Source organism: Zalophus californianus, chromosome Y, assembly GCF_009762305.2.
Source record: "Zalophus californianus isolate mZalCal1 chromosome Y, mZalCal1.pri.v2, whole genome shotgun sequence".
Taxonomy (NCBI): Eukaryota; Metazoa; Chordata; class Mammalia; order Carnivora; family Otariidae; genus Zalophus; species Zalophus californianus.
Genome location: NC_045613.1, coordinates 3295475 through 3305601, shown reverse-complemented (window position 1 = coordinate 3305601; position 10127 = coordinate 3295475). Strand labels below are relative to the sequence as shown.

Genomic DNA, 10127 nt, shown 5'->3' with positions numbered 1-10127 from the left:
AAATTCTATTAACGAAGGTTTTAATTCGTACCTTAATTTTATGATTTAGCATTTTAAAAATCTTTCGAGAGAGACATTACTGTAGATAAGGAAAGACTATTTGATATGTGGCCAAGATAAATGGAAATAGGGGCGAGGGAAAACTAAATAAAATTAATGTATTTATGTGTACTTAAGAAAACTTAAAACGTTAATTGTTAGATACAGAAATGCATTTTTTGTAGCTTTAAAAAAAATTCACACTATGGGCGCCTGAGCGGCTAAGTTGGTTAAGCGCCTCCCTTCGGCTCAGGTCCTGTGATGGAGTCCCCCGTGGAGCTGCTATCTCAGCAGGGAGCCTGCTTCTCCCTCTCTTGCTTCCCCTGCTTGTGCTCCTTTTCTTCCCTGCCATCTCTCTCTCAAATAAAATAAATAGTAAATTCTTTAAAAAAAAATCCATACTATTTTTTAAAAAGCGAAGCCTGCATACCGCATCCAAGGTTTTTATCAGATGTCTGTAGATAGTGGAGCATTTTTCTTATTAAGCCAGTGCGCATTTTGCTCTTTAGGTTACAAATTCCATTTCTTTCTAAGGGGGGAGGGACAGAGGGAAAGGAGGAGAGAATCTTAAGTATGTTGGGGGGAGATAGTTGCGGGAGGAAGAGGAGGGATGAGTCTCAATGCCAGAACCTAAAATCATGACTTGAGGTAAAATACAGAGTCGGCTGCTTAAGCGACTGAACCGCCCAGGCATTCCTCATTTTTAAGTTTTTATTTATTTTTGAGTAATCTCTACACCCATTGTGGGGCTGGAACTCATGCCTGTGACATCAAGAATACATGCTCTAGAGGTGCCTAGGTGGCTCAGTCGTTAAGCATCTGCCTTCATCTCAGCTCATGATCCCAGGGTCCTGGTTCGACCCCTGCACTGGCTCCCCACTGGGTGAGAAGCCTGCCTCTCCCTCTCCCACCGCCCCGTGTTCCCTTTCTTGCTCTGTCTCTGTCAAATAAATAAAATCTTTTTTTTAAAAAAAAGAGTAACATGCTGTCTTGACTGAGACAAAAAGACACCCAATTCTAACTTTAAGTAAGAAACAAAACAGAGCTTATGAACAGTACTTCACCTAAATTTTACATACACTGATAAAATACATCTTTTTGGCTTATAATTTTTTTTTGTATTCAAACAGTTAACAGCAAAATGGTGGAAGCAGATACACCTGGGAAGCTGTTTATAGGACGCCTCAGTATCAAGGCTAATGAAAAGACTCTTGAAGCAGTATTTGGGAAATAAATGGTCACATAGTGGAAGGTAAATTTTAAAACCAATATCTATGTAAATGTTCAAAGTAAATTATATTAAATATATATTATTGAACAGCTAAGCTCTTATTTTTCTGTTTTTGAAACTTACTTGAGCACCTTTTTAAAAAATATATTAGTATTTGTGTTACATATTGGGAAAGCATAATAGCAATGAATGAAAGGGTACACCTACAAGTCTCTTACTATTGGGAAGGGGAAAAAAGGAAGAGCAAATAAATAAAATATGTATATTGTGGAGGTAAGGTTTTGAAAAGGGATAAGATAGGCTAACTGTAGAGTTCTTCACTGTTAATTTTTAGCAACTCATAATGATGTAAACTGTAAAGATTTTTAAATAACTTGCAATTATTTTTTACTCTTCTATCCAGGACATCAGTTAAGTTAAAAAGGACTTAGAAAAAATCATCAAATGTGGGATTGATAATTTTCAAAATATTAAGAAGATTCACTTTTATGTAACATCAAATTAAATTTTTGTATGCACTACAGTTCTTTTGATGAAGGATCGGGAAACAAGTCCAGAGGCTTTGCTTTTATTACATTTGAGAGCCCTGCTGATGCTAAACATGCTGCCAAAGATATGAATGGGAAGGTAAAAGAGTCTCTTAAAAATTTTCTAGCTCTATTGTTCATTGATTAGTATTTTTAGATTGTTTTTATTTTTCTAATTTTTAAGATAGCATAATGCGTATGCCAAAATTCTTTACTTGTCACTCTTCTTTTTGTTACATAATTACTGGAGATCGTGGTTGGAAGGAGTGAAATGAAAATTAGCTTTAGCGGTATATGTTAATGTATTTCTATGTGAGTATTCCAGTATTTAAAATTGAAAAAAAAAAACACCTGCACAAAAATAATACAGCAGAAAAAGCTATTGAAATTCATGGAAGTGTTTCTGTAGCATAAACATTTAGGAAGACAAATAGGAAAGATTATTTCCGGTTTTGGGGGGAAAACAATTCTTGAAAAAGTTAATACTTGAGCAGAACCTTTACTTTCATACAGGCATTCAATTCCTGAGGAAAAAAAAATAATAATGAGTAAACTGTTAAAGTGGTGATCAAAATAATTATCTGGTCACCTGCACCTAATCTTCCTCTTCTCTTCTTAGTAAGTTTTTATTCACTTACCAGTAATTTTTGTAAAATTGGTACATGATTATTTTACTATAGTGGTTGAGGGTTTATTTTGATCCAGCCTTTAATGTACTAATGAATAAAGCAGATAGTCTTTTTCTTTCTGGATCTTAAAATCCAGTAATTAGGTGTCTTCTATATACTTTTAAGGTTTTCAGTGATTCTGTTAAAATACTGAATACTTTATTGCACTCCAGGTCACTCCATTCTAGAATTTTTGGCTTCTTCATTTCTTAGATTATCCTAATCAGTTTTATGGCTTTATTATTCTTTAAGCTTTTCCCAATATATTTTGGACTGGTCAAGACCTGGGTCAGCCCTAACATTCTCAGCTTCAAAAACTCAAATTGCGTATTTACTCCAAAATTTTATCTCTTATCTTGTAGGTAGTATCTTTTTATACTCATAATACTATAAATTAAGTTCATTTTTTAAACTTTTCAGTTATTTTATTTTTTAATGTATTTTATTTTTATTGTGTTAATTAAGTTCATTTTTAAATTATTTGCAGGACTTCTTAAGTTCACAGTGTGGAATACATACGTTTGTTTTCTCTTTTCCCCAATATTGGTTTCTGGTACAAAGCAGGCTGTCACTGCATACTGAGCTTTTTTTACTTTGCTTTTATATTTTATGATTGTTGGCATGTAGAATTTGGATTTGGCTGAGGGTTTTGTGTTGTGTACAGAGGTAACACAGATAATTTAGAACAATTGATGATTCCTTTGTTTTCTGTTTTTTAAGGACAAGGACATGAGTTTGTATAGACTTTATTTCAGCACATGTTTTATTGAGTACTTATGTATTAGCCTTTGATAAAGCAACTGAGTGATGGTTGTAAATCAAAGTACCTGTTTTCTTGTATTTGAGGATGAAAGATAAGACCTGTTTAAATAAGAATTAATATGGTTAGTACAAGAACTTCGATAAGAAATAAAGTTAGTAATCTAGTTAGAACTTGTAGGGTTAGTGGACAGTGTTTTTATCCATGAAGATCCAGGAGTGTTAGCTGAATCCTGCATTTTATAAAGGAAGCAGCCATGCATAACTTTGCAGAAAATATTTTGGACCCAGAAACAGCAAATGAGTCCCTGATGTGGGAACTGCTATTTGTGGCTGTTTTATTGGGCTAGGGCCCATACCTACCAGAAGTCTTGGTAGGAATTTAGGATTTAAAATTCTTTTACAAATGTAATACAAAATGACCAGAATGTTTTATGTGGGATAATTATTAAAAGTTACGTTATTAAAAATCATGTCAGCTCCTGTGAAAAATAAACAATTCTGAAATTATTGGGAGATGAAGAAGTTTAATTTGAAAAATGAGAATAAGTACTATATTAAGAGGTTGTTTTCTAGGAATATTTTTAAAGCAAAGCTGGGTAAGAATAGAGTATGGCAAAACATTAAAGACCAAATAAATGTTCTATTAAAAGAAAGAAAAGCAAAGAAAGTTATTATAACTACAGTAAATACAGCTGCAATCATATTAGGATATTTCCTTTTAATTTTTAGCAGACCAGATACCAAAACGTTGTACAGAATTTAAACAATCATTTTGAATAAGTAATAGTAACTTTTTTTCTAAATGACAGTACACATTGTTTTATATACCCTCGGGACACTGGAAAGTTTAAATGCTAGAAATCCAAAAATAAAGTGAGTTATACATTAGAAAATGTATATTTTCATGAAATGTGAGAGCAATTCTTTTTGATGCTGGATGGTATTTCAAGAAGTTTTAATAATACATTTGTATTGGATGACTTAATGGAAGGCATATCTCATATTTGGCAGGTGAAGGACCTGATCATTATTTTCTTTATTTGAAGTTGATTTTAGTTTCAGTAATGAGTAGATTTGTAAAATTTGTTAAATTGGTGTAATGTTACTGATATTCTACTTAATGTATTTAGTCTTTGGATGGAAAAGCAATTAAAGTGGAGCAAGCCAACAAACCATCTTTTGAAATTGGTGGAAGACGGAAGCCACCACCTCATCCAAGAAACAGAGGCCATCCAAGAAGTGTGAGATGTGGAAGAGGAGGAAGTGGAGGAGCAAGAGGGCGTTCCTCACGTGGAGGACACTTGGGTAATGTTTTAAAATATAAGGATGGAACCATAGGACTGGAAAACAGTAAGTTTGAACGTATGGAAATACATGAGTTTTTATTTACGTCTTTTATGAGCATAATAAGCTAAGATTCAATAGATGAGGAATTAACATTCATAACTGAAATACTACTCTTTTTTAATGATGAAAACACGACACTTTATTGCCATATTTGTCTTCAGCCCTTCAGACAAAACATGGCCTCACAGATTTGCTTTCTCATTTTTGTTATCATTGTAATTTCATTGTAATTATTGCCACTTGCCAAGACCTAACTGATGAGTTGACAATTTACAATAATTATCCAGACCAATAATTTATGATTTTTACAAAAGGATGATTTAGAGAAATTCCTGCCTTAGAAATGTATACCTAATCATTTAAAATCTATTTATTCATTTAACTGAATATAATGCTTACTCTTGAAAATTTGTTTATTAGATGATCTTTTCAGATTATTTATGTTTCCATAGATATTTCCTTTACAGTGTTATTTTATCACATTTGTTTCTTTTTTTCTTTCCTTTTTCCTTTCTATTATGTTATGTTCTAAAAGCTAAGGAATTATAGTTTTAAATGCTTGAAATAGTATGCAAAAATATAACCTTGCAGTGAAATGGCATAAATTTCAAACTAAATTCAGAGTGCAGTATTTGTTTTCCATATGTATGTGCAAACATCAATGTGAAGGTTTTCTGCCTTGGTCTCTTGTTAGTGAAATTTGCATTTGGGGAAATATCTAGACCTTTCTTTAGATTTTGGAAGATGTCTTTACTCAGACAAAGGTTAAAAGCCACTGCTTCACGAATTTAACCTTTTTGTGTGTGTTTGAGGGAGAATGAGTCATTGAAAATGGTATTTATGAACTTTTAAGAGAAGACTTTTTTACTCAGTATGAAAAGCGGTCACTTCCTGTGTGTTGAATAAACTGTTCCTTCTGTTAACCAGTCCTTAAAAATCAAACATTTAGATTCTGTTCTTGAAAATCAGTGTAATATTTAGGAAATTGTCTCCTAAAGTAGAATTGTAAGATTTGTCCCATTTATTTTTTTATTTTTTTTAAGATTTTGTTTTATTTATTTGACAGACACAGTGAGAGAGGGAACACAAGCAGGCGTAGTGAGGGAGGGAGAAGCAGTCTTCCCACTGAGCAGGGAGCCCTATGTGGGGTTCGATCCTGGGACCCTGGGACCATGACCTGAGCCGAAGCCAGACCCTTAACAACTGAGCCACGCAGGTGCCCCAGATTTGTCCCATTTAGAAGCAATTTTGTTTTTACCCACTAAACTGATACTGAAAAAATTTTACCTATTTCTGCCGTGTATAGGAATACTCATTTTTTTTTTTACCTATGACAATACCAAGGAATGGGAATATATCTAACGTTTTTCTAGTTTAGAAAAGTAAAATGATTTTTAATAATTTACTATGCATTTCTTAAAATACCAGTAAAATTGAACATAACATAAATTTTAGTTGACTCTTAAGTGCATTGTAAGAATTGTGTATGTTAACACTTTCAGGTAATGAGTTTTTGATGTATCTTCTCCTTTAGATTTTTAAAAATATTTTGATTTGTGCCTATGTATTATATGCTTTTTAAAGTAGCTTTCTTGACATGAGGATTACTTGAGCAATTATTTACCATTTTTCTCCACCCCTTCAGTTTTTCCCAAATGTGTCTCTTTAATGTGAATATAAAATGTTTCTTGAGTTTTTCTAGGTTTTCCAAACTACCTTTCACAATAAGTCTTTGATTTGTATTTATGTATATCATGTAAGAAAACAAGGTTATTTATACAAATCTGAATACTTAAGACCGTAACATTGTTTAGTAAAAATTTTTAAACAATGAACCTTCATCATTTAAATAATGTTGATTGTACTTTACTAAAAAGATTTCATTTAAACACAGATGATGGAGAATGTACTCTTAACCTCAACGTGAGTTCTTCCAGGGGACCCTTTCCAGTTAAAAGAGGCCCATCTTCAAGAAGTGGAGGTCCTCCTCCTAAAAGATCTGCTTCTTCTGCTCCCGGGCGTAGCAACAGAGGGATTGGAGGAAGAGGTAAATGCTGTGAATTCTTTTGAATGAAAATCATCTATTTTAAGAAGTTGATTTCAAGAAGCGCAACGGAAAATAAAGTATAAGGGTGTATTTAGTGATCACTACTTATTTATTTTTGGTTAGGATCTAATTCTTCAGCTTCTAATTATAGACGTAGTAGGTGATTAACAAACAGTGGGGAAAAGCATTCCTATTAAGTCTACATTTGTTATAGAACCCCTCTTCATTTTTTAAAGTTCCTGGTATAACATGCTTTGGTCAGCAGGGTTTTATTTTGCATGATTTCAAGATCAAGATATTCTTGAAAATCACAGTGTTGTTTGAGAATATTTTGATGTGTAGTGTAGTTGTGTATTTTGATCACCTGGTTTGTTATTAATTAGTTTATAAACAATAAATGCAACTTGAAATATTTTTTCTTTCTGTGTTTGGACCATGGTCATGCTTTACTAAAAAATATCTGTTTTAAATGCAGATGATGATGGATACACACTTAATCTCAGCATGAGTTCTTTGAAAGTGTGGGCGCTAGTGATGTCCTAATCTAAAATTTATTAGAAATTTCAGTTTTAAAATCATAATTATGTGCAAGGCATTGTTTTCATTTTGTGAGAATACTAAGAGATGTATAAATACATGTGAGATACATTTTTACTTCCAAGAATCCTCTCATTAGGAAGGAAATATCTAGTATTATTTCATGATAAAAAATTAGAAAATATTTTGTTATCTAAATGAACAGAGATCACTGTGAGTTTTGGTTATTTAAACAAATAAGGTTTGATAGACAATAAAATTTAAATAATAAATAGACTTATAAACTTTAAACTGGAAATCATAGGAGTGTATATAGTTATGAAGCTATTATAATTTAGTTATGACATATATGGAAGATAAAAGTTCATCACCAAGGTTGATGGAGAGATGTTTTAAACTGTAAACAGTCCTTAGGGAATTGAAATTACTTGAGAGAATTTAAAGAAAGCAAGAGGTAAGTAGCATCAAATATAAGAACAGATAACTTTGAGAAGGTGTAAGATCTTGGATTGGACAGAGTAGGAATCAAGAGGGTAAAGAACGTCTTAGTGAAGAATTAAACACTGTATCTTCAAATTTAGAGAATGAAAACTTCAGTTCTTTTAATTCGACATTGCTCTTTAACTCTTATGGTAGAAGTTGACATTATCAAATTTACCTTTCATGAAGCTGAGTGTAATTTGCTGTTGTCTTAAATACAGAAGAAGCCTACACGTTTCATGTGAAAGAATTAGGAGGAAAAAAAAGTGGGGGGTGAGGGCTTAATTCTAGGAACTAGGAAGAATACTTAGCATGTGAAGATAACTTTACTTATGGGAGAAAGTTGCATATTTAGGAAGGGGTACATTACTTTCCCAAATGAGCTCTTAAACAATATTGCTAATAAAGCACTAGACATCATCACTGCCATCATTACAAAACTCAGCCACTTGGCATGATAAATTAGAAAATATATGTAAAGAATTTGGCATCTAATAAAGATAACATTGTTGGTGTGAGTGGGATGAATTGAAATCAATACATTTTTTAGCAGAAAAAAGATACGTATGTATTTCCGTTAGTAAACATTTTGAAGGTTTGCATGTTAATGCTCATGAACAGTTAGTATGAAGATAAAAAGAAATAAAGGATAATATCTTCCAGCTGGAGCAGTTTTAATGACTGAATGATTCATTCTACATGAATTTCTTGTTTAAGCTTTTTGAGAAACACTGGCCATGAAGGAACAGTGGAATATAGAAAGCCATGGGAAATATTTAGGTGATATCAGGAACATTTAGGAATTAAAGGAAAACAGCATTGTAAATGAGCAGAGTGGTAAAGAAAGCAGGGTAGGTACATCATGTATACAAGGTACTAGAAATTTTGAAGTTGGGGGCAGTAAATAGAAAATGATAATGAAAGCAGGAAGAGGCACAGTTCGTTTTCATGCAGCAGAGAGATTGTTTCAAGAAAAAAGAAAACAGGGCGCCTGGGTGGCTCGGATGGTTAAGCATCTGCCTTCGGCTCAGGTCATGATCCCTGGGTCCTGGGATCGAGTCCCTCATCGGGCTCCCTGCTCCTTGGGAGCCTGCTTCTCCCTCTGCTTCTCTCTCTCTCTCTCTCTCTCTCACATGAATAAATAAAATCTTTAAAAAATAAAACAAGGATGTATAAAATAAACATGTTTAAATTAATTAAAATGAGGTGGCTGTATAGAAGTCAAAGGAAAGTGATGAATAATGGGATAATTAAAACATTAAAGTGACTTATACATCCCTTTGCTGTGTTAATACTTGCAAAAATAAGCAAGTATTCTTGATAGTGATTCTTGATGGTGTTAGCATGTATAAAAGGGTAAAAGACAAAATATACGGGGAATCTTGAAACTTAAAAAAGTTATGAAAAGACATAAGGTAAATGGGAAAAAAGTTTGACACTAAAATGTGATAGCTTAATAAATACTGTGATCTTTGGGGAGCAATTGAAACATTTTAACTAGCATGGTACCTCACTGCCATCCTATTGAATATGGAAAAGAATAGATTGGCTGCAGTGGGACCATTATAATGGAGAGTATATTGAACAGCTCAAGCATGTCTCATGGACTCGGAAGTAACCTGGACAAGGGATGGACTTAGTAAGACAGTGACAAATAGAGAAGAAAAGCTGACAAGTGAAAGTAAAGAGGCAGATTGAATCATTGAATTGGTGGAAGTAGCTACTGAAATTGTTTATGTTTAGAAGTTTTTTTTTACATACTGATGGTAATTTAAGATTATGCCAAATTTACATAGGGAAGATACCAGAAGATAAGACATTCAGGAATATGTAAAAAGCAGACAAAAATAATCATAAATAGTATCTTAAGGGAGAAATCTTTAAGACTTGTGGCAAGAAATCTGTGTTTTGAATTTTTCTTTTTTATAAAAGTTGTTGAGATACTTAAGAATTTTTAAATTAAAGGGCCACCATCACGTGGGAGGGAAAATTATAGAGGTCCTTCACGCAGAGCGCCAGTGTCTTCCCGGAGAGATGACTATATTTCACCAAGAGATGATGGTTACAATACCAAAGATAGGTAAAGGAAAACAAAGTATATAAACTGTTAAGTTATAGTGGATTTTTGTTTTTGTTGAAGTGAAATTCACTAGCAAAATTAAATATTTTAGTTAATAATTCCCTAACAGTACATTTACAGTGTTAAACAACTACTATCTTTATGTAGTACCAAAACATTGTTATCATCCACAGATAACCCTTAATGTTACACCTACCTACTTCCAGGGCCTCAGAAACACCAATCTGTGTTCTGTCTCTGGATTTACTTATTCTGCATAGATTATACTAATGGAGTCAAACCATTGTAACATTTTGTGTCTGGCTTCTTTAGCACAAATGTTTGCAAGAAACATGCATTGTAGCGTGAATTCTTACTATGGATTTTTTATGGGTTTTTATATTTCTTTGTATATGCGATTAACACAGTC

At 32.9% G+C, this 10127-nt stretch overlaps 1 pseudogene; it reads left to right on the top strand.

The window, feature by feature from the left end:
• Positions 1–1180: 1180 nt before the first annotated feature.
• Positions 1181–9722, top strand: LOC118356656 (annotated as a pseudogene).
• Positions 9723–10127: the final 405 nt, after the last annotated feature.